Source organism: Cupressus sempervirens, chromosome 3, assembly GCF_028749045.1.
Source record: "Cupressus sempervirens isolate cs-2001-9-10 chromosome 3, ASM2874904v1, whole genome shotgun sequence".
Lineage (NCBI taxonomy): Eukaryota > Viridiplantae > Streptophyta > Pinopsida > Cupressales > Cupressaceae > Cupressus > Cupressus sempervirens.
In genome coordinates, this window is record NC_143120.1 from 705,559,261 (window position 1) to 705,585,388 (window position 26,128).

At 31.4% G+C, this 26,128-nt stretch overlaps 1 pseudogene; it reads right to left on the reverse strand.

Annotated features, from left to right (window-relative positions):
• Window positions 1–613: 613 nt before the first annotated feature.
• LOC149568699 (immune-associated nucleotide-binding protein 9-like) overlaps window positions 614–26,128 on the reverse strand; it is a 163,962-nt pseudogene continuing 138,447 nt past the window's right edge.

Below are 26,128 nucleotides of genomic sequence, written 5' to 3' on the forward strand. Positions count from 1 at the left end.
CTGTTCATGACATTAAGAGTGCTTAGAGAAAATTAGCGCGGCAATCTCATCCAGATACAGGTCGAGGCAAAAGCAATAGCACTGAGATGTTTCTGCAGATTCATAATGTGTACGCTACTCTTTCCAAACCAGAGGACCGTGCTCAATATGACCATCAGCTAGGGTTTCAGCAGATTAGGTCAAGAACAAATCGGGAGCCGTCTTTTCATGTTGTGCGTAATTGGGAAACTGATCAATGTTGGTGATCTGGAAATGATTTTGTGCAGAGAAAAGAAGATGAAAAGATCTGGCTCTGTGGTCTGTAACTGAAAATGTCCAAAGGCAGGGACTCGAGCTCTCCCAAGAGCTCTTGTTTATAAGAGAATGAAAGCCTTTTGTCCTCGACTTCTCAATAAAAAAAATACAACACCTAAAAACACAACACTTAGATAAGCGTGCAGATATGATGTCATTAAATATTCATTATAGATGTCTACATGGCCAAATGTTTAATAAATAAGTAGTATATAGGGAACATACTTCAAAGGCAAACGATCACAAAATTTGAAATAGTTGGCCATAAATACAATCTTACTTCATGTTCGTGTTGATTGTAGATACAATATTTAATCCCTCATAAAATTGAGCATGCTAGTGTTAATTTGATTCTATTGGGCTCCACAGAAATGCCAAAGTTTTGCCTATCCGCTTGTGTTGGAAGACTGGACATTCGAATTTCTTCAAGTGATCGCTGTTGTGCCGCTCGAATTCTTTCCTCCGCTTGTTTCCGGGCATTCTGCTCAACAACCAACTTCTCTTCCAATGTTTTTATTGCTGTTTGCATCTTCTCTTCCACCTGATAATACAATATAACAAAAACAAGTTTTTATAAGTGGGGAGGCCCTAATCTCTTACATATTTGAAACTAAATAAGTAGAAGCAAAATACAATCAATTAAATAGAAATAGAAAAACATTAAAATCAACAAGGAAATAACACAATCGATTAAGATACAATCTATTACATATTTGGAAAAAAATCAACCGCTCACGCCAAAAGATCTGTGACAAAAAATACATTCTAACCAGTCAAAGAAATGGTAGAAAGCAAAGTCGATTAGGGTACAATCTACGAAAACTGCTTATCTAAAATCCCAAATCAAGAAGATGAAGACATGTTAGAGAGATATTTTATTTTACTTGAACAATCATAAAATAAATCTATCCTTACAATCAAAATTATGTTAGAAAAAAGAGATGACTAACAAAGAAATTTTTTAAAAGACTTGATCATCTAATTTTTTGATGAATACATTCTAGTAGTTTATGTCTGCAAATAAAATAAATTGTAAATAATAATATCAAAATCATTAATGATTTATCAATTCAAAGCCATATTTTAATTGAAAGACACTAGAATAGTTTGCAGAATCTCTCGCATGCTATAAACTTTGTATAAATATGTGAATAGTGGCAATCCAACAAAGAATTTGGGTTTTGCCACATAAATTTTTGTAACTTTAAAAAATAAAAATTAAGTGTTCCCCTTGGCATGGTTAACCACTTTAGTGGCTGCATAGCACCATCTGACTAGTCTCGTTATTGTTTCTGTACGATGTGTTTATCTGCTACTATACGGTGTACAATTAAAGCTAAAGTCCTTCAAACATATGAGCAGCGACCCTAATGTTTTATGTTGAAAACTTTCCTCCCTAGGTCTAATATAGTGTGGACCCTCTAATTGTAAATTTTAAAATGAGTAAAGAAAAGATGAACAGGAAAACTTAAAATAGAAAATACAATATAAAATTTTTATTACTTCTTTGTTAAGGAATATGAGGTCAATGGTAGAATTTTGTCTTTTAATTAATTTTTAGATAATAATCGATCTACTGCTTCAATTTGACATTCAGAGCTCCTAATATGCAATATATACACACACACACACACACATGTATACATGTATACATATATATATATACATGTATATATGTATATATATGTATACATATATATGTGTGTGTATATATATATATACACACACATGTGTGTGTGTGTGTGTGTGTGTACACTTATATGCAAATGACAAGTAATAACATGTGTAGTTGATGTGTTTTCAAATGATCATACCATTCAATATATATAAGTAGAATGGTCATGTCTCTACATGAGACGACCCTTAACAACCATTAGTTAGGATTCATTACTCAAATCACATTTAGTGAGCATGTAAATTCAAAATCCTGATCATGACTGGTGTCATAACAAAATAACCCATGACAGTGGGAGAATGATGAGCAACAAAATTACATCCATGATAAACACAGATTCTGATGTTATAGTTCGATTATTGCATCTTAACATGTAATGGATTGAAACAAATCAAATCATCTTGTATAGTCAATTATAATACTATATGTGTGTGTGTGTGTGTGTGTGTGTGTGCTACAAGTTCAACACTCCCTCTTAGTGAGGGAGGATAAATATATATATGTGTATATGTATATGTATATGTATATGTATATGTATATATATGTTTTTATATATATACACATATATGAAAATGACAAGTAATAACATGTGTAGTTGATGTGTCATGTCTCTAAATGAGACAATCCTTAACAACCATTAGTTAGGATTCATTACTCAAATCACATTTGGTGAGCATGTAATTCAAAATCCTGATCATGACTGGTGTCATAACAAAATAACTCATGATAGTGGGAGAATGGTGAGTAACAAAATTACATCCGTGATTTACATGGACTCTGATGTTATAATTCGATTATTGTATCTTAACATTTAATGGATTGAAACAAATCAAATTATCTTGTATAGTCAATTATAATACTCTACACACACACACACACACACACACACACACGTGTGCGCACACACACACACACACACACACATGTATATATAGATATAGATGTATATGTATATGCATATGTATATATATGTATTTGAGTATATATTAGTCCTTCTAAGTAATAACCAGATCTTAGATATCTGACAAATGCTTCAAGTTCAACACTCCCTCTTAGCGAGGGAGGATATAACTATCTCACAAAATGATGATCTAGGTTTCATCAATCTTAGTTAAAAATTCTCATCAACACAGATATCAAAGAAGGATGCTAGTTATCTGATATCTGACACAGTCCAGAATAATAATTGAGTATAGTCTATTAGATTTTCATCTTGATCTTAAGGTAACATAGAATCATGATTTCCAGCCCATTCTAGGACTAAGGTAGTTTTTCATGATTATTTTATTGGCATGGCTTCTAGCATAGTCCAGGATACCAAGTTTACATATTCTTATCATGAAAAAGTATCAAGAACTTGAATTTACAACACAAGTAGCACCATGACTTTTGACTCATTCTGGCAAAATAAAAGAAGCCAATCATGATACTTTTGTTATCATACTATCCAACATATTCCTAGAAAACAATTTAATGAAGTCTATGCTAACAGGTCAATCCATTGTTAAGGTCATCATCTCACAATAGAGAACTAACATCTCATAAAAATCAAAGATTGTCATCTTTCTTAAATAACAAAATGTGCACTAGAGTAACTCTTCTAAACAACATTATCTATACCAAAAAACTAAGATGATTTTATCTTAGAAGTTACAATTTTAATCATAATTTTGTTATACCAAGTTTTCCTCTAGAGTATTCCAGTTTCAACTTTGTAAGAGTTTTAGTGGATATGTCAGCAGATTTCTCTTTAGTGCTAATATATTCAAAATTAATGAGATTCCTATTGACCATATCTCTGATGTAGTGGAAAGGTGTCTCTATATGCTTTGATCTATTATGGAAGCCATGATTCACTGAGATTTTATGCAACTTTGATTATCACAATGTATAACTATAGATTTCAGAGGTTTCCCAAATAGGCCAAACAATAACTTCATTAATAATACTACTCAAGATTCTATGTATGTGGCTATTTACTCTTCTTTGGTTGAACATAGAGTGAGAAAATATTCATTCTTGCTAAACTAGGATACCATTGCAGAACCAAGGCTAAAAAAATCTTGTAGTGCTCTTTCAATTAGTATAACATTTGACCCAGTTAGAATTTGAATATCCATGAATTTGTAATGCAAATTTGTCATATTTTAGACCAAATTCAATAGTGCAAAGCAAGTACCTCAAAATTTTCTTTTCTACCATGAGATGAATCTTCTTAGGTTCATACATAAACTGACTTAGTACATTTTTAGCATAAGAAATATCAGGACATATATTCACCAAGTACATCAAGGATCTAATTTATCTATTTGAAATATTTAGGATCAATGGCCTTAGACTCATGTTCTTCCATTTGATTTTATTTAGATTTATCTCCACAAGTGTCGATAATAGTTTGCAATCCATCATACTGAATTTGTTCAATTTGTAAATAGTACACTTCTCTTGGTTTAGGAAAATATATTATTTCTTTTGTCTTACTTCTAATCCCAAGAAGTGATGTAGAAGACCTAAGTCCTTCATCTCAAATTCAAATATAAGGTCTTTCTTACATTTAGCAATAAGATGCTTGTCACCTATTATTAGAAGATCATGAACATAGAGAACTAGTATTAGCATATCTTCCTCTAATTTCTTGAAGTATATGTTAGGACCTGCTTCATTTATTGAGTACCCTAGTTTGATAAGATATCTATCTATTCTCTCATACCATGCCCTAGGGGCTTCTTTTAAGACCATATAGATCTTTCTTTAGTTTGCACACATGTGATTTCTTGTCATGGATAAAAATTCCTTATGGTTGTTCCGAGTATACTTCTTCATTAATAACTGTGTTCAGGAATACTTTATTTACATCCATCTGATATACCTTCTAACCTTTGGATGCAACTATTGCTATTATAGGTTTGAAAGATGTGTAACAAGCAAGAGGATAGAATATTTCATCATGCTCAATTCCTTCCTTTTGTGGAAGTCCTCTAACCACAAACCTAGCCTTGTATTTTTCAATGTTGCCATCAGGTCCTTGCTTTATTTTGAATAACCATCTTAAGGAAATAACTAATTTATATTTGGGTCTTGGTACAATATCTCATACATAATTTTGTTGGAATTCTTTAGATTAACTGAGATGGGGGGTGAATAATCTATCCAAGGTCTAGATGTATAAATAAAACTTTTCAAAGCTTAGTGAACCCATAAAACATTTTTATCATGCATGCATCCATTAGATTACGTAATCACTTAAACTTGTCAGTTATTGTCAATTCAATTTGCAAAAATGTAAATTTGAAACATAAAAAATTCAATAACAAATTTGACACAATGATTTAATGTGGAAAAACAATTTGGAAAAAACCCATAGTAACATGCTACTCATTTTCACTCTTATGAAGTGATACCTAGTGAAAGGCCAACCCCATTAAATGGTACAATACACACTATTAAATGTTACCTAGTTAAAGGATTTCAATCACCCTATTAGGAGTGAGCCTTGTTAGAGGACTTGAATTCATCCACTTGGAATGTCACCTGGTTAAAGGATTTACAAATGAATGTTAGGTTAACATTAATTCAAAGGATTTACCCTAGATTGACACAATGATTATCTAGAGTAATAGTAAGGCTTGATCTAATAACAACTTACAAATCCATTTGTAGATTATAGATCTTTGTTTTAGTCCTCCATCTCCTTGGCTTTTACACTCTCCAACTATGATAATTTTTTCACCCTTCAAACATCCATACCCTTAAGCTTTCTTTCTTTGTTTGCCAATGTAATCTCTTCTCTTAGGTCACTGAATGAAGAAATATCCTAGACTCCTTGTCTTCCTTAGGTTCTCGCACATGAAAACCCTTGCTTAAGATTAGCCATCTCTATAAATAGAGAATTAAGATATTTTTCCATTCATCCTCCATCATCCATTTTAGGGTTAGATCAGATTGTTTAGGATTTAATAAATCTACCCCTTATTTCATTTCATTCCCTTCTAGAAGCTTCTCCTTCAATCCTCTTGAATTTTCATCAAAATGTTTCATCATGAATTTTGTGCCACTAGCTCATCAACCTTATCTTCCACACAATTCAAAAAATCAAGATTGTTAGATAGATTCATCAAATTTCAATCTTTCTCATAATGCTGACACTTGGCATTAATTGGCTTCTGATGCTTGGCACATACTACATTTCTTGACATCCACTGTCAAATCACTCAACATTAACTAAAGTTTATTGGTGCTTGGCATCAACCAAACTTTACTCGGATTGCACTGTTTTACTCGATTTACACTGAAATTGACTTTTCTCACCTCAAACTAATTTTCTATTTGGCTTTAACTTTTCTCGACACCTACTGTGTAAATTATCAAGCTTGGCAGAAAAAAATTGTTTAACTTGTTCTTCTAAACTTAATTAGTTTAACCAACCTTAAGTACATTATCAATGCACTATAATATCAATATCTTAATTGATTCTTGTACTCCTTTTCATATCATAAGTTAACCTTTCCTCTAGGTTCTATTGTTAGTTCATTTGATCAAATCCTCTTCATCAATCAAACAAATTATAGTACTTAAATCATATAAGAAATTGTCTTACTAGCAAGTAGAAAGTTTGACATTAGTGACAAAATAATGATTGAAAACACATTTATCATACTTGTATCAATATGTTTTCAAAAAATATTTGAATATAGATTGATATTCCTCAATTATGGCATCCTTCCAAGCTTTGGATTTTAGGACTTCTTCAACATCAAAAGGCTCAAAATTGGTGGACTCCTTCATGTGAGTAACATAACATGAATGATTTTTCATCTTCTTAGTTTCTATTAGGATTTCATCCGGAGTAACATTGTTTTCTTCAATCATTTTTCTTGCCCATAAAGGCCTTTTCTTATTGAGTGAGTTTTCTTTAGGTTTAAGTGTTGTGGGTCCATTATCTTTTGTACAACTCTCCCTCTCAATCATAGTATTTTAATTATCTTTAGGAATGGTATCATCATTAGTTTCTTCTATATCTTTAAAAATTTTGTACGTAATATCTGTGTCAAACTTGACATCTCTACTAATTTCAATTGTTCTTGACCTTGGCAGATATAATTTGTAGGATTTGGAACAATCACTCTAGTTGAAAAATATGCCTTTCTTTCCCAAGGGCTCTAGTTTAGTTCTTTTCTCCTAAGGACTATATATATATATATATATATGGAAACTCAAGATTCGTAAATAACTTAGTTTAGGTGTTTTCCTTGAGAAGACTTCTTTAGGTGTTACGTTTTGTAGAATCGCATGAGGGAATCTATTTTGAATATATACAATGGTATTGGATGCTTCACCCTAGAATGTTGTATGCATATTTTGATTGTGGATATATCATAGCCTTACCTACTTCGATTATAGTTCTATTAATGTTTTCTACTACTCTACTATGTTGAGAATTATATGGTACACTATAGTCCCTCTTATTCGCAATAGATATACACAATTCTTTAAAGTTCCCAGAGATACATTCTCCTCTATTATCTGATCTTAGAATATTGATCTTCTTCCTAGTTTGATTTTTAACTAAGGATTTGAATTTTTTGAATTTGGTTAGCTCATTTGACTATTTTAGTGTAAGGAAATATATCTAGGTTTTTCTAGAATAAGCATCCACAAAGATTATGTAGGAAGAGTATCCTCCTAATGAAAGTACTAGCATGGGTCCACATTGGTCAATATGAATGAGTTCAATAATGCTCTTTGTCTTATGTTCACTATGATGGAAAGGAGTTTTAGGGTCCTTTCTTAATGAACATCCTTTACTTATCCCTTCATGTTTAGGTCTAAGGTTAGGTAATCCTTTTACAATTTTCTCTATAGAAGGTAAAACTTGGAAATTTGGGTGCCCTAGTCTTCTATGCCAAATATCATTTGTTTTCCCAATTTCATTATTTAGGGATATATTTGAGGAATTGCAAAGTTTTTATGGACTCCCTTCTCTAAATCCAATAGAAATAGCATTTTTAATGTTTGAATTTTTTGACTAGCATAAGACTTTATTTTCTTGAAAGGCAATTCAATACCCTTGATCTAATAGACCAGATATAAAGATAAGATTTGTTTTGATTCAAAGAAAAGATATAAAATATTTTAAGTGTAAGTTAACTCTAAAATTCACTTTTACTGAGAAAGTCCCAATTCCTTTCACAAGATAAGTGTAGTTGTGTCCTATTCCCACTTCTTTGGTTAAATATCCTTCAAGTGTTTGAAATTGATCTCTAAATCTAGTGATATGCCTAGAGGCTCTACTATCCACTATCCAATTGTTTCTATTAGTGTTTAACTCACTTCACAAGGTAAGGAAGAATAATGATTTTTTCCCCTTCTTTTACTTTGACCATGATGATAGGATTTTCTTTCTTTTGGGATAATACATGTGAGTATGTCCAAATTTGTCACATTTGTAAAATTGAACTTTGGATAGTCTTTTCTTATAATTTGTATTTTTCTTTCCTCTCTTCCTTTTGAATTTACCCTTCTTATTATTTGATTTTTCATGTAATTCTTGAATCTCTTCCTCCTTATTAGAGACAATACCTCTTGAGATTAATCCTGACTCTTCTTGAGTGCAATCATTTTTTAGTTGATCAAATTTGGGTAGAGAGTAATGGCTAATGCATTAGATAAAATATTCTCGTGATAATCATAATCCTCTAAGGGCTATTAAATATTGTTCCACATCGTCTACATTATTTTCAATTGTAGAGATTTTTTCCCTTAACTTGGTTATTTTTGAGAAATATGATGAAATTGTACCTCCTTTATCCATTTTAATGTTGATGACTTGTTGTTTTAATGTAGGAAATATGCTAGCATTTTTTATTTTAAATGTATCTTCAATAGTTTTGAACACTTCATAAGTAGTAGATAATTTTTCTATTGATGGAATAATATGTTCTTTGACTCCATCAATTTTTTTTTTATTAGCCTTATTGTTACACCTTTTCCATGTTGTCTTTTCTATTTCATCTTTAGGCATGTTCTTATTTTCTTTTATAATAAACTTCAATTTGAGTTCTTGAAGTATTGCTATGATTTTAATTTTCCATGAAAAAAAATTATATACACTTTCTAGTCCATCCCCAACTTTATTATTATTCACCATGATTGATTTGTTCAAAAGATTTCAGTGATCTTGAAGCAATGACCACTATCGATTTCAAATGCTTGTTTTACCAACTAGGCCTTGATACCATGTGTAGGGATATGAGATTAGTGGTAGAATTTTATCCTTTAATTAATTTCTAGATAATGATAGATCTTTTTGCTTTAATTATGGTCTCAATCACACCAAGGATATAGATAGAATGCTTTATATGAATTTTGATGTCTTACTTGTTTGAATCTCCTAATGAATAATACTAAAAATTTCTCATTAATTGTAGGCATATATATATATATATATATATATATATATATATATAAAGAGCAATCTTGCATCGCCCAAAAACATTTTTATTTTCTATCTTTCTATTTTAATAAGGACTAGTAGACAAGGGGGTTACTATTTTTAAGAACTCGCTATTTTTAGGAAGTGTTTCACATGAGCTTGGAATGTTCTCATTTTCTACATTAAGGTTCATTTTAAAGTTATAAGCCTACCATAAAAATTTCATTTCTCCAACTTATGTATCAGAGAAGTTATTATAGATTTTTGGTAGAAAATTTAGGAGTAAAATATTTTAGCTCACTGTTGGAGACCTTAGAGTAGCCAAATGAGGCCAAGAAACTTGATGGAAGGGCTCCTGCACCATTCCAAGCCTATAGATTAGGAGTTGGCATTTCTGAAAAGTGGTTATGATAGCCAATTGGAGCAATGGTTCGAGAGTTATCGCCTTCCAAAGTTGGGCTTCCTGAAATTTCCAAAATAATTGTCAAAGATGTATTCAGACAACTCTATAGGTATAGTTAGAGTCTATCAGCCCTATGTGTTAAGTTTGAATGTCTAAAACTTTCTTGGGCAGCATAAAATTGCCTTTTAAGAAAGGCCCATACATTTCCTAGAACAACTCTAGGTGGTAGTTTGTAGGTTAGTCTTGCAGATTACTGTAATGAAGGTGGCCATGTGGGTTAGCCTATTGTACTTGTGAATTATGTAATTCCACATTTTTGGAGTAAACAAGAAGTCTATATTTCATACTCACATTTTTTGTTTTCTCTTTGTTTCTATTATGGTTTATGGTGTTAAGGGGAGCACCCTTCATCAAGTGTTATCAGAGCTAGAGTTCTTGAGTGTATGGATAGATCACTGACTATGAGGCAGTTCACACCAGGACTATGGTTTGGACTAAGCATGTAGACAAATTACTCATTGTTAGGTAGTTTTCACTAGGGTTTTAGTGAAAGCATGAAAAATTCCTCAATGAAGAGAGCATGGCAGAAGAGTTTTACATGTTATACCTAAGTCTTTTAGAGCTCTCCAAAGACCAATGCAAGCATTGGAAGAACAAATGCGTAAATGAATAAATCTTCCTATAAGAGATGAAAGAAAGGATGAGGCTAAATTAGATGAGAATGTCGAAGCAGAGGTAGTTCTAAACCTAGAGGAAGAGAGGCTCTTTAAGGCCATCTCTAGGATTTGAACAAAACCTATGTTTGAGGTTAAGAAATCTTAACCTAGAGGAGCTAATTGATTAGATCAATGAACTAGAGGATTACTTTGACTATGAAGATATTGAGGAACCTAATAGGGTCAAGTTTGTGAAGATGAAACTGAAGGGACATGTAAAGATCTTGTGGCAGGAGGTTCATTTAGAGCAAAATAGAAAGGGAAAGGAAAAAATCACTGATGCGATCAAATGATAGCTAAGTTGAAGTGAAAATTCATTCCTATGGATTGAGCTTGATCTATTGAAGAAAATGCATGGGTTGAAGCAAGTAGGAAAATCTATTCAAGAGTACATTGAAGAGTTCTACTGAGTTCTCATTAGAACTAGCCATGGACAAGCTAATAAGAAGAAAGTGGCTTGTTATCTTAATGGGTTAAGGCCAAGTATTTAGGATGAGTCAAGTCTAGTTCAAATAAATAGTATTAAGGAAGCATACCAGTTTTCCCTAAGAGTTGAGGAGAAATTGAGCAAGAAGTTTTACAACAAGAATAGTGGTAGAGGTCATAGTGGAAGATCTGATGATCAATATTATGGAGGTCATAATGATGATAAGAAGAAAAATGATGAAGATAGAAGTAGTAGTTAGAACCAAAGGGGAAAAAATTCCAATCATTTCCATGATCAGAACAATAGAGATCAAAGAGGAACAAGTAAAGGAAAAGGATGTGGAAGAGGAGACTTCTGTGGGAAATGTTTTCACTTTAGAGAAGTAGGACATAGAGAATTTTAATTTTCCTAGTGATAAGGAAGGATATATCAAAGAATAGAAGGCTAGGAAAAAGTTACACATATTGATGAAGATGCCAGATCATCACATTCTAAAGATGCCAAAAGAGGAGAAGTCGTAGCTAACATATTAGTCTTGCTAAGTGGTGAGAATAAATATGATCAAAGAAGGATCTTTTTTCACACAAGGTGTAGATGTAAATATCAATGTTTTGATTTTAACATTGATGGTGGAAATACTAACAATCTGGTGTCAGAAATGATGGTCACCAAGTTTAAGTTGAAGAGATAGAAACACTAGCATCCATACCATATTGCTTTGGTGTAAGATGAACACAAGATCATGGTCAATGAGCAATGCTTAGTGAAGTTCAAGATTGGAAGTTATCAAGATGAGGTACTTTGTGATATCATACCTATGGGCATATGTCATATGTTACTAGGTAGTCTATGGCAGTTTGATAGTCATGTTTTACACGATGGGTGAGAAAATAGCTATACTCTAACCAAGGATGGAGTGAAACATAAGTTCAAGCCATTGAAGGAGAAAGAAGAAAAGGTATGTAGTGCTGCAAAAATATGTTTTGTTGATGGAAAAAAGTTTTTCAAAGGTATGGAGTGTGACCATATGTGTTTTTCTATAAATCCAAAAGATATTAAACAAGAAGTAGAGGAGATACCCATAGAATTTGCATATATGTTAGAATTTTTTTTTGATATTGTATCAGATAATATAGCTAATGGATTTCCCTTGATGAGGAAGGTTGATCACTAGATGGATTTGGTTCCAGGAGTTAGTTTTGCAAACAAAGAAGCACACAAAATGACCCTAGTAAAATGTGAAGAGTTGAATAGACAATTTCATGAGTTGTTGTAGAAGGGGTTGATTGAAGAGAGTTTGAGTCCATGTGATGTACCAGTCATATTAGCACCAAAGAAGAATGGAGAATGGAGGATCTGCATAGATTGTTGCGCTATCAACAACATCACAATCTTGAGTATAGATTTCCATTGCCAAGGATGGATGATATTATGGATTGTTTGAGTGGAGCTAAGTATTTCACAAAGATAGATATGAAGAGTGGGTACCATTAGATTTTTATCAGAGAAGGTGATGAGTGGAAGACTACTTTCAAGAAAAAAGAAGGACTGTATGAGTGGTTAGTCATTCCTTTTGGGCTAATTAATGCACTGAGTACTTTCATGTGGCTCATGTATAAGCTACTGAAGGAGTTTCTAGGTAAGTTTTTCATTGTTTACTTAGATGATATTTTGATCAATTTAGTAAGACATTGGAGGAGCATTTGATTCATATTCACAAGGTGTTTGTTAATTTGGGGGAAGAAAAGTTATTGATAAACCTAAAGAAGTGTAGTTTTGTAAAGAAGTACTTAGTGTACCTAGAATTTATAGTCTGAGCAAAAGATCTAGAAATAGACCTAGAGAAAGTGAAGGATATTGTTGAATGACCTACTCCAAAGAGTGTGACAGAGGTAAGATCTTTTCATGGACTAGGTAGTCTTTACAGAATGTTCGTAAGATGTTTTAGTAGTATTTGTGGACCCTTGACTAAAACAATGAGAGTGGATAGGAAAGAGTTTAAGTGGACTGTAGGAGAAAATAAGAGTTTTAATTTACTGAAACAAAAAGTTGCTAAACAATATGTTTTAGCACTTCTTTGTTTTAACAAGGTTTTTTCAAGTAGACTATGATGCTAGTTGTACTACAATAGGAGTCATTTTGAGCCAAGAAGGTATAATTGTTTCTTATTTTAGTGAGAAGTTGAATGATGCAAAAAGAAAATATTATGTTTATGATCAAGAATTTTATGCATTAGTTCAAGCATTGAAGAAGTGGAGACATTATCTTCTTCCTAAGGAGTTTGTTTCGTATACTGATCATCAAGCTTTGCAATATTTTAATAGTCAAGGAAAATTAAACTAAAGGCATTTGAAGTGGGTTGATTTTTTCCAGAGTTATACATTTTGTTTGAAACATAAGAGTGTGAAGTCTTACAGAGTTGTAGATGCTCTTAGTAGAAGACAACTTTTGCTGACAGAAATGTGGATAGAGGTGGTTGGGTTCAAGGAACTCATTACTTTGAATCCAAATGACCCTAATTTTGGTGAAGCATGGAAGGCTTGTAAAATACTTTTCACACTTGATAGGACAAAATGGTTGGATTTCATGATCCAAAATAGTATGCTGTTTAAAGGAAGTCAGTTGTGCATTCCAAGAAGTTCAATGGGAGAAAATCTCATCAAGGAGAAGCATACTGGAGGACTGGATGGAAATTTTGGCAGAGATAAAGCCATAGCTTTATTTTTTGAGAATTATTATTGGAAAAAATTGTAGAAAGATGTAAAGAAGTTTGTATGAAGTTGCAAAGTATGTCAGATGGCAAAAAGATTGAAGCAGAATATAGGGTTATATTAGTTATTGCCTGTACCAGAGAAGCCATAAGAGGATGCCAACATGGATTTTTTTCTTGGATTACTGAGGACACAATGAGGGCATGATTCCATTTTTGTAATGGTTGATAGGTTTTCAAACATGGCACAGTTTGTTCCTTGCAAGAAGACCATTGATTTTGTTCATGTGGTAGAGTTGTTTTTTAAAGAAGTGGTGAGACTACATAGTCTACCAAAGAGTATAGTTTCAGATCAAGATACCAAATTTGTTTAGTATTTTTGGCATATATTGTGGAAGGAAGAAATTGAAGATGGGGTTGTAATTTATTTCATTACATCATCTTTAGATGGATGGACAGAAAAAAGTTGTGAATATGAGTTTGGGAAATTTATGGAGATGTTTAGTTGGGGACAAGCCAAAAGGATGGGATCTAATTTTTCCATAGGTGGAATTTTAATATAATAATTCTGTCAATAGGATTATTGGTAAATCACCATTTTAGATTGTATATGGGATTAGTATGAAAAATTCTTATGAATTGTAGCAGTTGGATAAAGGAGAGATAAGTAGCACTGAAGCAGAAGAATTTGTTGAACATTTGAAGAAAATCCATGAGGAGGTGAGGAAGCACATCATAAAGATGAATACATAGTACAAGGATAAGGTATATGTGAATAAGAGGTATAAGGAATTTCAAATTGGAGATGAAGTCATGGTTCATTTGAGAAAGGATCATTTTCCAATTGGTACATATAATAAGTTGAAAATGAAGAAGCTTCGACTATGCAAGATGGTGAAAATGCATGATTCTGGAAATTCTTATGAAGTGTAGTTGCTTAGTAAATTGAATATTTCACTAGTATTTAATATTTTAGATTTGATTGAGTTTTATGAAGCAGGTGATGGAGATGAAGTTATAGAAGTGTAGTGCAGTATTCTAGCAGCTAGTTCAACTACAAAGGAGATTGAGGAGATACTAGACAGTCATGTTGACAAAGTATAAAGAACATAACTTATGAGAGTATACCTGGTCAAATGGAAAGGGAGGCTAGTAGAGGACTCATCACGGCTATTAAGGGAGGATTTTAACCATTATGGTTTTCCTTTGAACACTTGAGATGTGATGGACTCACTTCTCAAATTACCCTAGGTGTCTGATGTAGACACATCCTAGGTGTAAGATAAATCATGCATTACCTAAAAATATTTTTATTTTTCATCTTTTTGTTTTAATAAGGACTAGTAGATAGGGGGGTTACTATTTTTGGGAACTTGTTATTTTTAGTAAGTTTTTCATACAAGCTCAGAATTTTCTCATTTTCTACATGAAGCTTCATTTTAGAGATATAATCCTACCATAAAAATCTCATTTATCTACCTTAAGTATCAGAGATTTTATTGTGGATTTTCAGTAGAAAATTTAGGAGAAAAATATTCAAGATATTTTTTGGAAGTCTTAGCGTGCTTGGTTGAGGTCTAAAAACTTGATGGGAGGGCATTTGTGCCATTCTAGGCCTATAGATTAGGAGTTGGGGTTTTGAAAAGTGGTTGTAATAGCCAAGAAGAGCAATGATTCGAGAGTTTTGGCCTTCCAAAGTTGGGCTACTCAAAATTTCTAAAATAATTATCAAACATGTATTTTCCCAACTCTATATGTATTTTTAGGGTCTATAGGGCCTAGGTATTAACTTTGAATGTCTAGAACCTTCAAGGACAACATAAAATTTCCTATTTAAGAAATGTATCAACATTGTCTATAAGAACTCTGGGTGGTAGTTCGTACCTTAGTCTTGCAGATTACATAAATGAAGGTGCCCATGTGGGTTAGCCTATTGTACTTGTGAATTCTATAATTCTGCATTTGCGGTGCAAATAAAAAGTCCATATTTTGCACTCGCATTTGCTGTTGTTTCTTTGTTTCTATTATGGTTTATGGTATTAAAGGGAGCACCCTTCATAAATATGTGCAGATCACAGGTAAGAACATGTGTAGTTGATGTGTTTCCAAATGATCACACCACTCAATATATATCAGAAGTGGAGTATTCATGTCTCTACATAAGACAACCCTTAATAAACATTAGTTGGGATTCATTAACTCAAATCACATTTGATGATTATGTACTTCAAAAGGTCAAGCATAATCAATGTCTGATATTTCATAAACACATGATCTGAGTTAGTGAATAGAATAATGATAACATAAAAATAACCTAGGATAGTGGAAGAATGGTGAGTAACAGAATCACATCCATGATTCACATAGACTGTGATGTTATCATAGTATGATCGCTATATCATAATAGGGATTGAAATAGATTGAATCATCTTATCTAATCAATTATTGTAATTTCTATATATATATGTGTGTGTGTGTATATATACATGTATATGTGTATATATATAAATTTATATGTATGGGTCTGTGCAGGATCATGGTCAACCAAACTATGCTCTTAAGTGGCAATAAAAAATTAGAAAATTAGGGTTCTATCAACTTGAAGTGCAATTTTCTACGTGTTATTAACTTTATATCAAAAAGTTGAGAGTTAAGAATCTCTAGAAAATTGAATCTAGTTTCTAAACTACTAGGACTTATCTCAAAAATATAAAAAGTGATTGGTCAAAATTTTGAATTTTAATGCAATATTACAAAAAAATTAGAACAAAAATAAGAAGTAGACATATGTCTGACCACCTTAATCAAAATAAAATTATAATATTTTTTAATAATATTCTAGATATAAGAAGTAGACTCATGCCTAGATGTGACACATATTTTTGGGTATTTTTATTCTAAATAAATAATAATTAATTAATTCTTGACTTTAGTATTTTTGGAATAAAAAATCCTTGTGTCTGACAACCTTAACTAATTCAAAACTTTGCAAAATTCAATTTTTCATTTTTTTCCTTATAGTAGAAGAAACATAGAATGTGATGCATGTTCTGGATTTAAAAAATATCGTACCATTTGAAAGTTATAGTTTTTTTCAAGTAGTGTGTAAGTCAACACTTTATACGTAATTCCATTTGAAAATAAGTAATAATTACATAATTTTATAAACCTTACATTTATAGAAAGATAAGAACATTCTTAAGAAACCCTTTTCATTTCATCAAATTTTGGTGAAGAAAAAGTCGTCAGCTACATGTTTGAAGTAAAAATCACATAAAAATAGGCCAAAAGCACATTTTTAGGATTTTTTAAAGTTGACCATATAGGTTTGGTATCAAAAGATATAGTAGACCTTATAAAGATATTAATTGTTTTCATTTAGTATTAGGGTGGGTGGAAAAAAAATTGGAATAGATTTTGAAATGGTTTGAGATATTTTAGAACTACGGATTCTTTAGATTGCCACTTTTTGGCACACCATGATCCTGCACATACCATGTGAGTATATATTCTTTGTTGTGAGCAATACTTAGATATTAGATACATGATAGATGCTACAAGTTCAATATCCTTAACTAATCCAATATACATAGATTGAACATAGTTATTTATAGAAATATCTTTGAATATGACAAGACAAAGAGGATATGAATGGTCATTTTACTATTGGGCTTCATACTCTATTTATCTCCCCCATGAGGTCCAACTAGTATAAATATACAATGTGACATTCCCCACTTCTCATTTGATATCTTAGAGAATCATGAGAACTTGAAAAGATCTCAACTTTGGTAGACTTTTCTCCAAATGGCTTAAACATCAAATACCAATGCTTGATTCCTAGGATAAACATGTTAAAGAGTTAAAGTTGATTAACTTTTTCATTCCTAGTTTCTTCCTCATCATGTGATATTTTAAGGGTGCCCACTTTTCTCTAGCACACTCAAAATGGATCTTCTCCCAGTTAAATTAGAATTGAAATGATCTTCTCTTGCAAGTTTTGTAGGTACAAACTCACTCATTTATATATCATATTAATTACCATTTTCTATAGGTTTACAAAATAATATTTCTTCATAACTATCTTTTACTACCACATCCAAACCATACCAATCACCACTATAGAAATCTCTTGGTATCCTTTGTTGAGATCATGGGTGTTGCACACATTGCATAATATTGTTATTTTATTATGTAATGTTGTACCTAGATGGACGTGCAACATGTAAAGATTCCCATGGAATATTCTTGATGAGTTGTATTGTAACATTGTGAAAATATTTTATGTAATCATTTAATATTGGGGAAAAGAATTAAATGCCCAATATTAAATGTGGGGTCAGCGGGTTAGGTAGCACATGGTTTATGTAATACCACTTAGTGGTTTTGTGGGACTTGCTACTATATAAGTAGCCACAAGGGTAGTTGTTGTAGAGAGAGAAAGAGTAAGAGTGACAAGGAGAAGACAAAAGGCAAGAGTCGAGTGGGACAAGGCTTGACAAGTTAGCCAAGGGAGCATTTGTGAAGGTTGAAAGCATGGCATGGGATGTGTGGATTCATGCTTCTTCACATAGTTTGCTCGGTTGTGGCTATGGCCATGAAGGCTTCCATGGTTGTATGGAAATGGTATTTTTTGCTGAATAATACATGATGATGAATGCTTTTGGAGGCTGGGTTTTTCCCTCAATGAGGGTTTCCCAGGGTATATCTTGTGTCAAAATTTTGTGGGTATGTTGTCTATTCTCTTGCATGTGGATTTTAATTTCGTGTTTATTTTAGATCTATTATGGGCTATGTGGAAATGGTTATATTCTTTATTGCCAAGTTTCCTTACATCCTTTAGAGCCCTTCTAGCACAAAACCGAACTCATGGTGATCGGATTCCAATACAATATATCTAGCCTCAACATTCAAATTTGTCACATATTGTGTTTGGTATTGTGAATGGGAGGAGAAACCATGTCTATAATTGTTGACCCTTGTCTTTGATAATTTTTTCCTATTGGCTTGGCTGTTATCTTATTTCTGATCTATAATTTTGTCTTGTTCCATGACCTAAAACATTTATGGACATCATCAACCTTGTATGAATCATCAATGAACTCTCCATCTTAAACCTTGTGGTTGTCTTAAGGTTTTAGTTTCATTCCACTTTAATGGACAATAAAAATCTCTCGTTTGTCAACATCCTTCAGTGGATGTAGTGAAGCTATAGACCAACTTCATCTTGTAACCACTTGTCAATGTCCCATTGCAAACAATAATTCCTAGATAGTAAATACTTAATTCACAATTATATATGATCTTTCAAAGATATTTCTATGTCCCATCTACCAATTAACCATTCCTGCCTAGTTCACTATACTGATTTAGCCAAAGTTGGAGTTCACACTTTCTATCACTCTACCCAAGGCCTTTTTCCTACCAAAAGGTTGAGTATTTCATTAGTCAATTCATGGAGCTTTCTTTATATTATTATCAACTCTCTCAATATTTCACTCAAATCATAAATTGACACCATAGTTTAATCTCAATAACCGCTAGACTTGCAAGATTATCAACATTGATACCATTATGATGCTTTTCCTTTTGTGTGATAGTAGAAATATCAACCAGGTACTATGATTGTGGGTATTTACTTATTAGAGTGATGACTATGATTTGATGCTCCTCCCTACATATTCATCCAAGAGCATAAAATAGATTTATATGGGATTAATACCCTTTTCCATTCAGTGTGGTCCAAATTCTTCAAGAAACTTTGTACTGCTAGCATAATCTAACCTTCTTTCTTGTCTAGTAAATTAGGGAGTATCTCAGTATATGAAGGAAGTTCTTTGGCCCTAATAATTCTCCAATGAGTTTGGTTGTTGTTTCCATATGTTGTGTTTATCTACTTCTACATTGTGTACAATCAAAGATGAAGTCCTTCAACTGTATGAGTAGAAACCCTAATAGTGTATAATAAATATTTCCCTCACTAAATGGTGTATGATTTGATGTCATGTAGACTCTTTAATGTCTCTCTACAAAGTGGAAAGTAGAATACATTTTTTGAATATAATATGTGACACTAAATGATATAAAATCATCAAACATATAGATCAAATGATATTACACCAATGAATACATAGGTCAATAATTATGCCAAAGTGAAATTACATAATTCAGACAATGATATTATTTCAGATTTTTTAGAGTTGTGCTCACATGTCACCATTCATCCCTTTAGAACCATAAATTATAGGATCACCTAAAAACACTTGGACATGTAGTCCCTTTTGACTTGGATTCTAATTATAAAAACACTACTTTGGTTTTTAATTAAAATAATATTACTGAAATATTTTTCATTATTAGAGATATTGGTGTGATATTTTAATTATGAAATTAAAATTCTAAAATGATAAATTATTGCTGATGATACACACACACACACACACACACACACACACACACACACACACACACACACATACACATTCATGAAAAATAAATATCATAAGCACTTTATCATTGATAGAAATGCACACACATATACACATACATATACATACATGCACACATACATACATACACACATAAATATACATATACATATTTATACTTACAGACACACATATATTTATATATTCATATTTCATGGTCAAAATTATAATATGGAATACTAACTTTTTTATCTTCTAATAACACATCATATTTCTCAATTCCCTAGCAGTGTATTTTACCAACGTTACTCTAGCACCCATCAAGGATTTTTCTTTTAGTATTGATCATATATATATATATATATCATTACCATTACCATATTTTATCATGCAAATTCAAACATGAATAATTTATGATATTTTAAATGGAATTCATCACACTAATATACTAATGCATTTCTTTTGAGTGTCTGAGCGGTTGCAGGAAAAAGGAGAGTGTGGCTAAGGTAGAGTATGCTAGCTCCTAAAAAATGATGGGTTAGATATCCTAAATGCATACCCACACACACCACACTTGAGTTTTGATTCTTCTTCACTCTCATGTGATTTATTTGTGAAAGTTAAACTAGGAAATTCTTTCATTCCTTGAACTACTATAGTTAATTACAAACTTTGAGATCAAATCATAAATCTTTGACATTGGATACCAATATTATTATATATTAATGTATTAGGTTTTTATTATTATTTCTAGTTGACATGTCATTATTTGATAGAAACATATTCCCTCATGTTATTTCTTACTTATAAACTATTTCCAGTAATTAAAAAATGTAGATACTCATGAAAATAAATATATAAGCTCTCTCTCTCTCTCTCTCTCTCACAAAGATACACACACAAACACACACACACAGATACACAAAGATACACACACACACAAACACACACACACACACATGCACACACACCCCTAATGGTAAGAGATGTCAACATAAATAAATGAAAGTATTAAGCTCACCTTTAAGAGATAGGAAGAAATTAAATAATTTTTTTTACCATTACTATCAAGGAGCTTTTTTTTTAGCATTATTATGTATTGCCCAATTAAAAAATAAGAGTAGGGTGAAATGTAAGAGTTGCAAAATATACATAACACACATGAGAGGGTGGAGGGAGAAATGTAAGAGTCGGATCAGTGGTTTTGGGAAAACACACAAACTGAGGAAAAAAATTAAATGCATAGGTAGAAGAATGATAGAAAGGTTTAAGAAAAGAGATGAAAAAGAGCTTTAAAAAAATTAGTTGGCACCCTTCATATTCTCTTTCTTTTGATGAAAACCTTCTTACATCAATTAATTCTTCCTTATATTTTGTTTTCTTTCCTTTTTCATTAGATGACCATGTATACTCAAGACTACTTTAGCTAGATAAAATTATTGGTATAAATATCCATGCCCTAGTGTTGTAAATTAACCTTATATAATTTTTACCATAGCTATGGGTTTTTAGTTCAACACCTTTTCAAAATAGCTTTACCCAAGCTTTACTTTTACCTCATAATAAATCTTCTATTGTGTTAGAGAGATAAATAGAGCTATGCAGAAATATGGCTTATTTTTAGTTAACAAATTACCCATGATCTTGATCTTTCATGCTACCTTCTACCTAGATAGAGCTAGTCCTTGATAGTCACTTAGGATCTAGTGATGTTGTGACAAACTCTATAATATATGATAAGAACACAAAACAAAAATTTAGTGTTGAGTAGAAATTGTTTCTATTTTTAGTATTGTGTATGAAATTCTTATTATGGAATAATGTTGCTACAAATTTGATAATAGATGAATAGCATGAAAAAAAAAGTTTTGAAAGAGCATCAATATTTGTGACATCTTTTACTTCCTTTTGTAACTTTTAGCTATAAGGCTATTGGGTAAGAGGGTCTAAATTTTTCATAGAGATGATATCTAAAACTAGAAGAGTAGATATCAATTACATTTTACTTTGAACTCAATTTTCTTCCCTATTTCATTAATTCACATAACTGAAATGGCACAAATGTTCATAAATTTTATTTTTTTCAACAAAGAAAATAATTGTCAGATTGGCAAAACAAATATTTTAATCTATACTTTAGCATGATGCATTTTTTAACTATGAGTCATCATTTTATATTTCTAACCAAAATATGTCTACAATGAATAGTTCTTCCTCTCCTGATATTATGGTTTTGTTATGGTAATTAATCTTATAATTGCGCTTGTTGCATGAGAGAGGGGTGCAAATTATGGTCAAGAAAGGGTAGATGTAGAAAATGTTTTACTTTTCACATTACTAGCTAGTGTTAATCTCATATTTTAAAACTCTTTGACTAAAGTTGCCATGTCTTTATCTTCACTTTATGCACCGGGCCAATCCAATCCATTGGTTTCAAGGTGCTAGGTTCCTCAGGTAGGGTTAGGGAGCTCTTTGTGTGAGCAAGATCCATAGTGAAGCTAACCACTCTATGGTTGGGTGGTAAAAGAGCCTAGGCTACACTCCAATTTTGTACCGTTTGGATATATTTATTTTATTATATATATTGTAAACTATGGATGATATTTTAATATATCTAATTATAACTAATGTAACGGATATATGTTTGCATTATGATTAGTTACAAATTTCAACATATATGAAATTCTAATTATTTTTACCTTGTTGAATGGTCATATCATTTAAATAATATCCTTGAATAATATTTCTACCATAAATTTTGGGTTTTAGCTTATATGGCCTTGGTGATAGGATGTTTTTCCTTGCATCACCAAATACTGACAATTGTAGAAGTAAATTTTGATTCAAAGATTAACTTTAGATTATATAAGCATCAAATAGGATTCAAGACAATAAAATAAAACTTAAAGCCAATACAGATCAATCTCCAAGTGAAGATTATTGATAGATTTGGTGCATAAGTGATATCTCCAATGGTAGACTAGGGTGGGTAAACAATTGTAATTGCAACACGTAGAATGAGGAGAATTTTTTTACCTCTGAAACTCTACACAACTTCCTCAAACTTTAGCCTCTAGAAATATAATGACAAATCAAATCCAACTCATCATGAATTACATTTCCTAACCATCTCCTTATAAAGGCCTCCAAGAAGCATCTACATATTTGGAATAGATTGATAATATTATTTATTTATTTAATTAATTTGGGCCTCATATTTATTAATTAAAAATTATTAATGAAATGTACCTTTATTATATTATTTAAAATTTTGGACCAATCACTTAATTAATTAAATTAAAATATAACATTAAAATTTAGGGACATGACAAAATATTCATTTTATGCATCGAGAAGAAAAGGAAGGCCTTTTGTATTTGAGCAATGAATGTCATATAGACATTTTTAAGAAGAACAAGATTTGAAAGTGATAAATAATTGGTAGTCATTTGTCTAATTATTTTGATCATTTAAATATGTTTTTTTAGTTTTTAATATGTATTTATTTATCAAAATTAATTTTTTTAATTTTTTAAAAAGTCCTTAGTATATATATATAAGATTTAAATTTATATATTTCATTTTTCACTTAATAAAGATTTACATTGTTATATTCAATGGGACATAATTCTGAGTTCTATTTTTTTTATCTTCTATAGGTACATAAATATTCACACATATGCGCTCGTGCACACACACACACACGCGCGCGCGCGCACAAGCACACACACACACATTCAATATTTGAATAGTGAATAGAATATTGAGAGAATATGAGTAAAGAAAAATCTTTTTGCTCCAAAAAAAATTATGGAATAAGGAACAAGGTATGGGAAAGAGTTTTCTCTTAATCGAACAAAAATTAAGGATTAGATTATGCATTTTAGGAAGGATACCACAACCTACAACACTCCATATTAGGGTTTATCAAAGAAATTGCAAGACATGAGATATAGAAAATAGAAAGATTTCTTTATGATCTAGTCTCAAAGTATAAGGATGAAGTTACCTTCTTGGTGGACAAGGACCACTATTATATTTTTATTTTAGAACCAACAATTTATTGGCTGATGGAGATCCTCTATGACATTCTTGTTAAGAATGTAAAGGAAAACATTGAAATTTAACTATAAATGGCTAATGATCTAGATAATGAAACATTTTGAATTGTACATGGATTGATGAAAAATATGAACACGAAGAAAGTATAGAAAGGGTACCATATCAGATGGAGATTTTGTTCAAATGAGTGGAGTTTCCTAGGTGTCAAAAGAACATGATTTGGACCCTTCAAAAGAAGGATGTTTAGACAAGATAAAATAAATCTATTAGGTTAGCTTATGTTCCTCCACCTATAGTAAAGATAATCTCGTTCAAAACTCTAGTAGGAGAAAAATATTTTCAGAAGAATTCCTTTGGGACTAAAAATAAAGAAAAAAAATGGTAATTCCATCTTAGAAGAGGTAATAATTATGGATTTTGTTAGTAGTAGTAATGAAGAGAAAGAAAACAAAAAACATATTATGATGAAAACAAAAAAAAAAAAAAACGGAAAAAAGGAAGACTTAAAGAAGAAAAAGAAGATGAAGAACATAATGCAGGTCCTCTTATAGATAATAAGACCAAAGTATCTCCAATAGAAACATATATAGTTAAAGATAAAGAAAAGGGAAGTAACATAAAGATAAATTGATACCCCTCAAATGACACTTCTTAGAAACCAATTTACTTGGAAAAGTAGGTGAATGTTATTAGCTAGCAAAAATATTGAGATATTACTACAAATTTGTGTAAGATTCTCCTTTGGTATACAAGGAAACTTTGTAAAAAGTAACTATTGCATATGATAATATTTGATGTGAATTAGAAAATATTTTTTCTAATTTTTTTAAAGAACCTCAAGAACCTCAAGGTATAAAAGGAATATTTGGAAAAAATTTGTGGCACCCTATTATCTTAAGACAATTTAAATATTTTCAAAATGCTTGGGTAGATATTTGGTGAAATAGAAATGGTTAACATTCTCATGGGAGAATATTTATAAGACATGAATAGAATAATCAAGCATACAAAGGAGAAATAGTAGAAGGTCTTGAATACTTGAGGAACACTAACTCTTCTCCAAAGATCACTAATTTAGATGAAAGTCCAATCTAGACACTTCTATTATTAAGATAAAAAGTGAATGCCAATATTGTATAGAGTGTTCTATAGAACACTAAAGATGTGTGTGTTTCAAATATGACAAATGCTGAAAAAGATCTAGAAAAAGTTCAAGATAACTTGAGATGAGAAGAATCTAGAGACTTGAAAATCCACAACAAAGGTGTAGAAACTAAAAGAGACATTTTATGTAATGAATCTATTGGATCCTCCAATGATTTTGCATCATACCCTTTGAATCTTTTAAATGTAATTGGAACTAATGGTGATAACTAAGGTTCTACATGTTCTTGTGCTACAAGGTCATGTGGACCTTTCCCAACTTACTTTACTACACAAATTAGATTGTGGTGATATATTAAACCACTCTACAATTAAGGAATTCCTAAAATTACACATGCCAATTAAGAAGTTGGTAAATTATGTAATCAAGGTTTTACAACAAGCCCCTGCAAAAAAATTATGTTGACTAATCTGTGTTGATTGTGCAAAAAATAAACAATTTCTTGGTGGATTAAAATATTGTGCTTCCAAATTAGTGGTCTACATTCAAAAGGATTTTGAGAAGAAAATTGAAAAAGGGATGTTTCATCATATGATAGGCCCATATGTACAAATGCGCACAATAGGCTATAAGTTATCCTTAAAGAATCTTAGAAGTGTATAAATGTAAGTGAAATAGACTTGAAGAAGGAATGACGACACTGGAACTATCCATATTGAAAATATTTATTTACACCTAAATTCATTGGTAGAGTAAATGAAAAAGATAAAAAATAATCTTTTTGAATCAAGTGATATATTAGAATTAAAAATTATTGTTAGATGAAACTATTTAAAGTGTCCAAAAATATAAACTACAAAGTGTGAGTTCTAAATA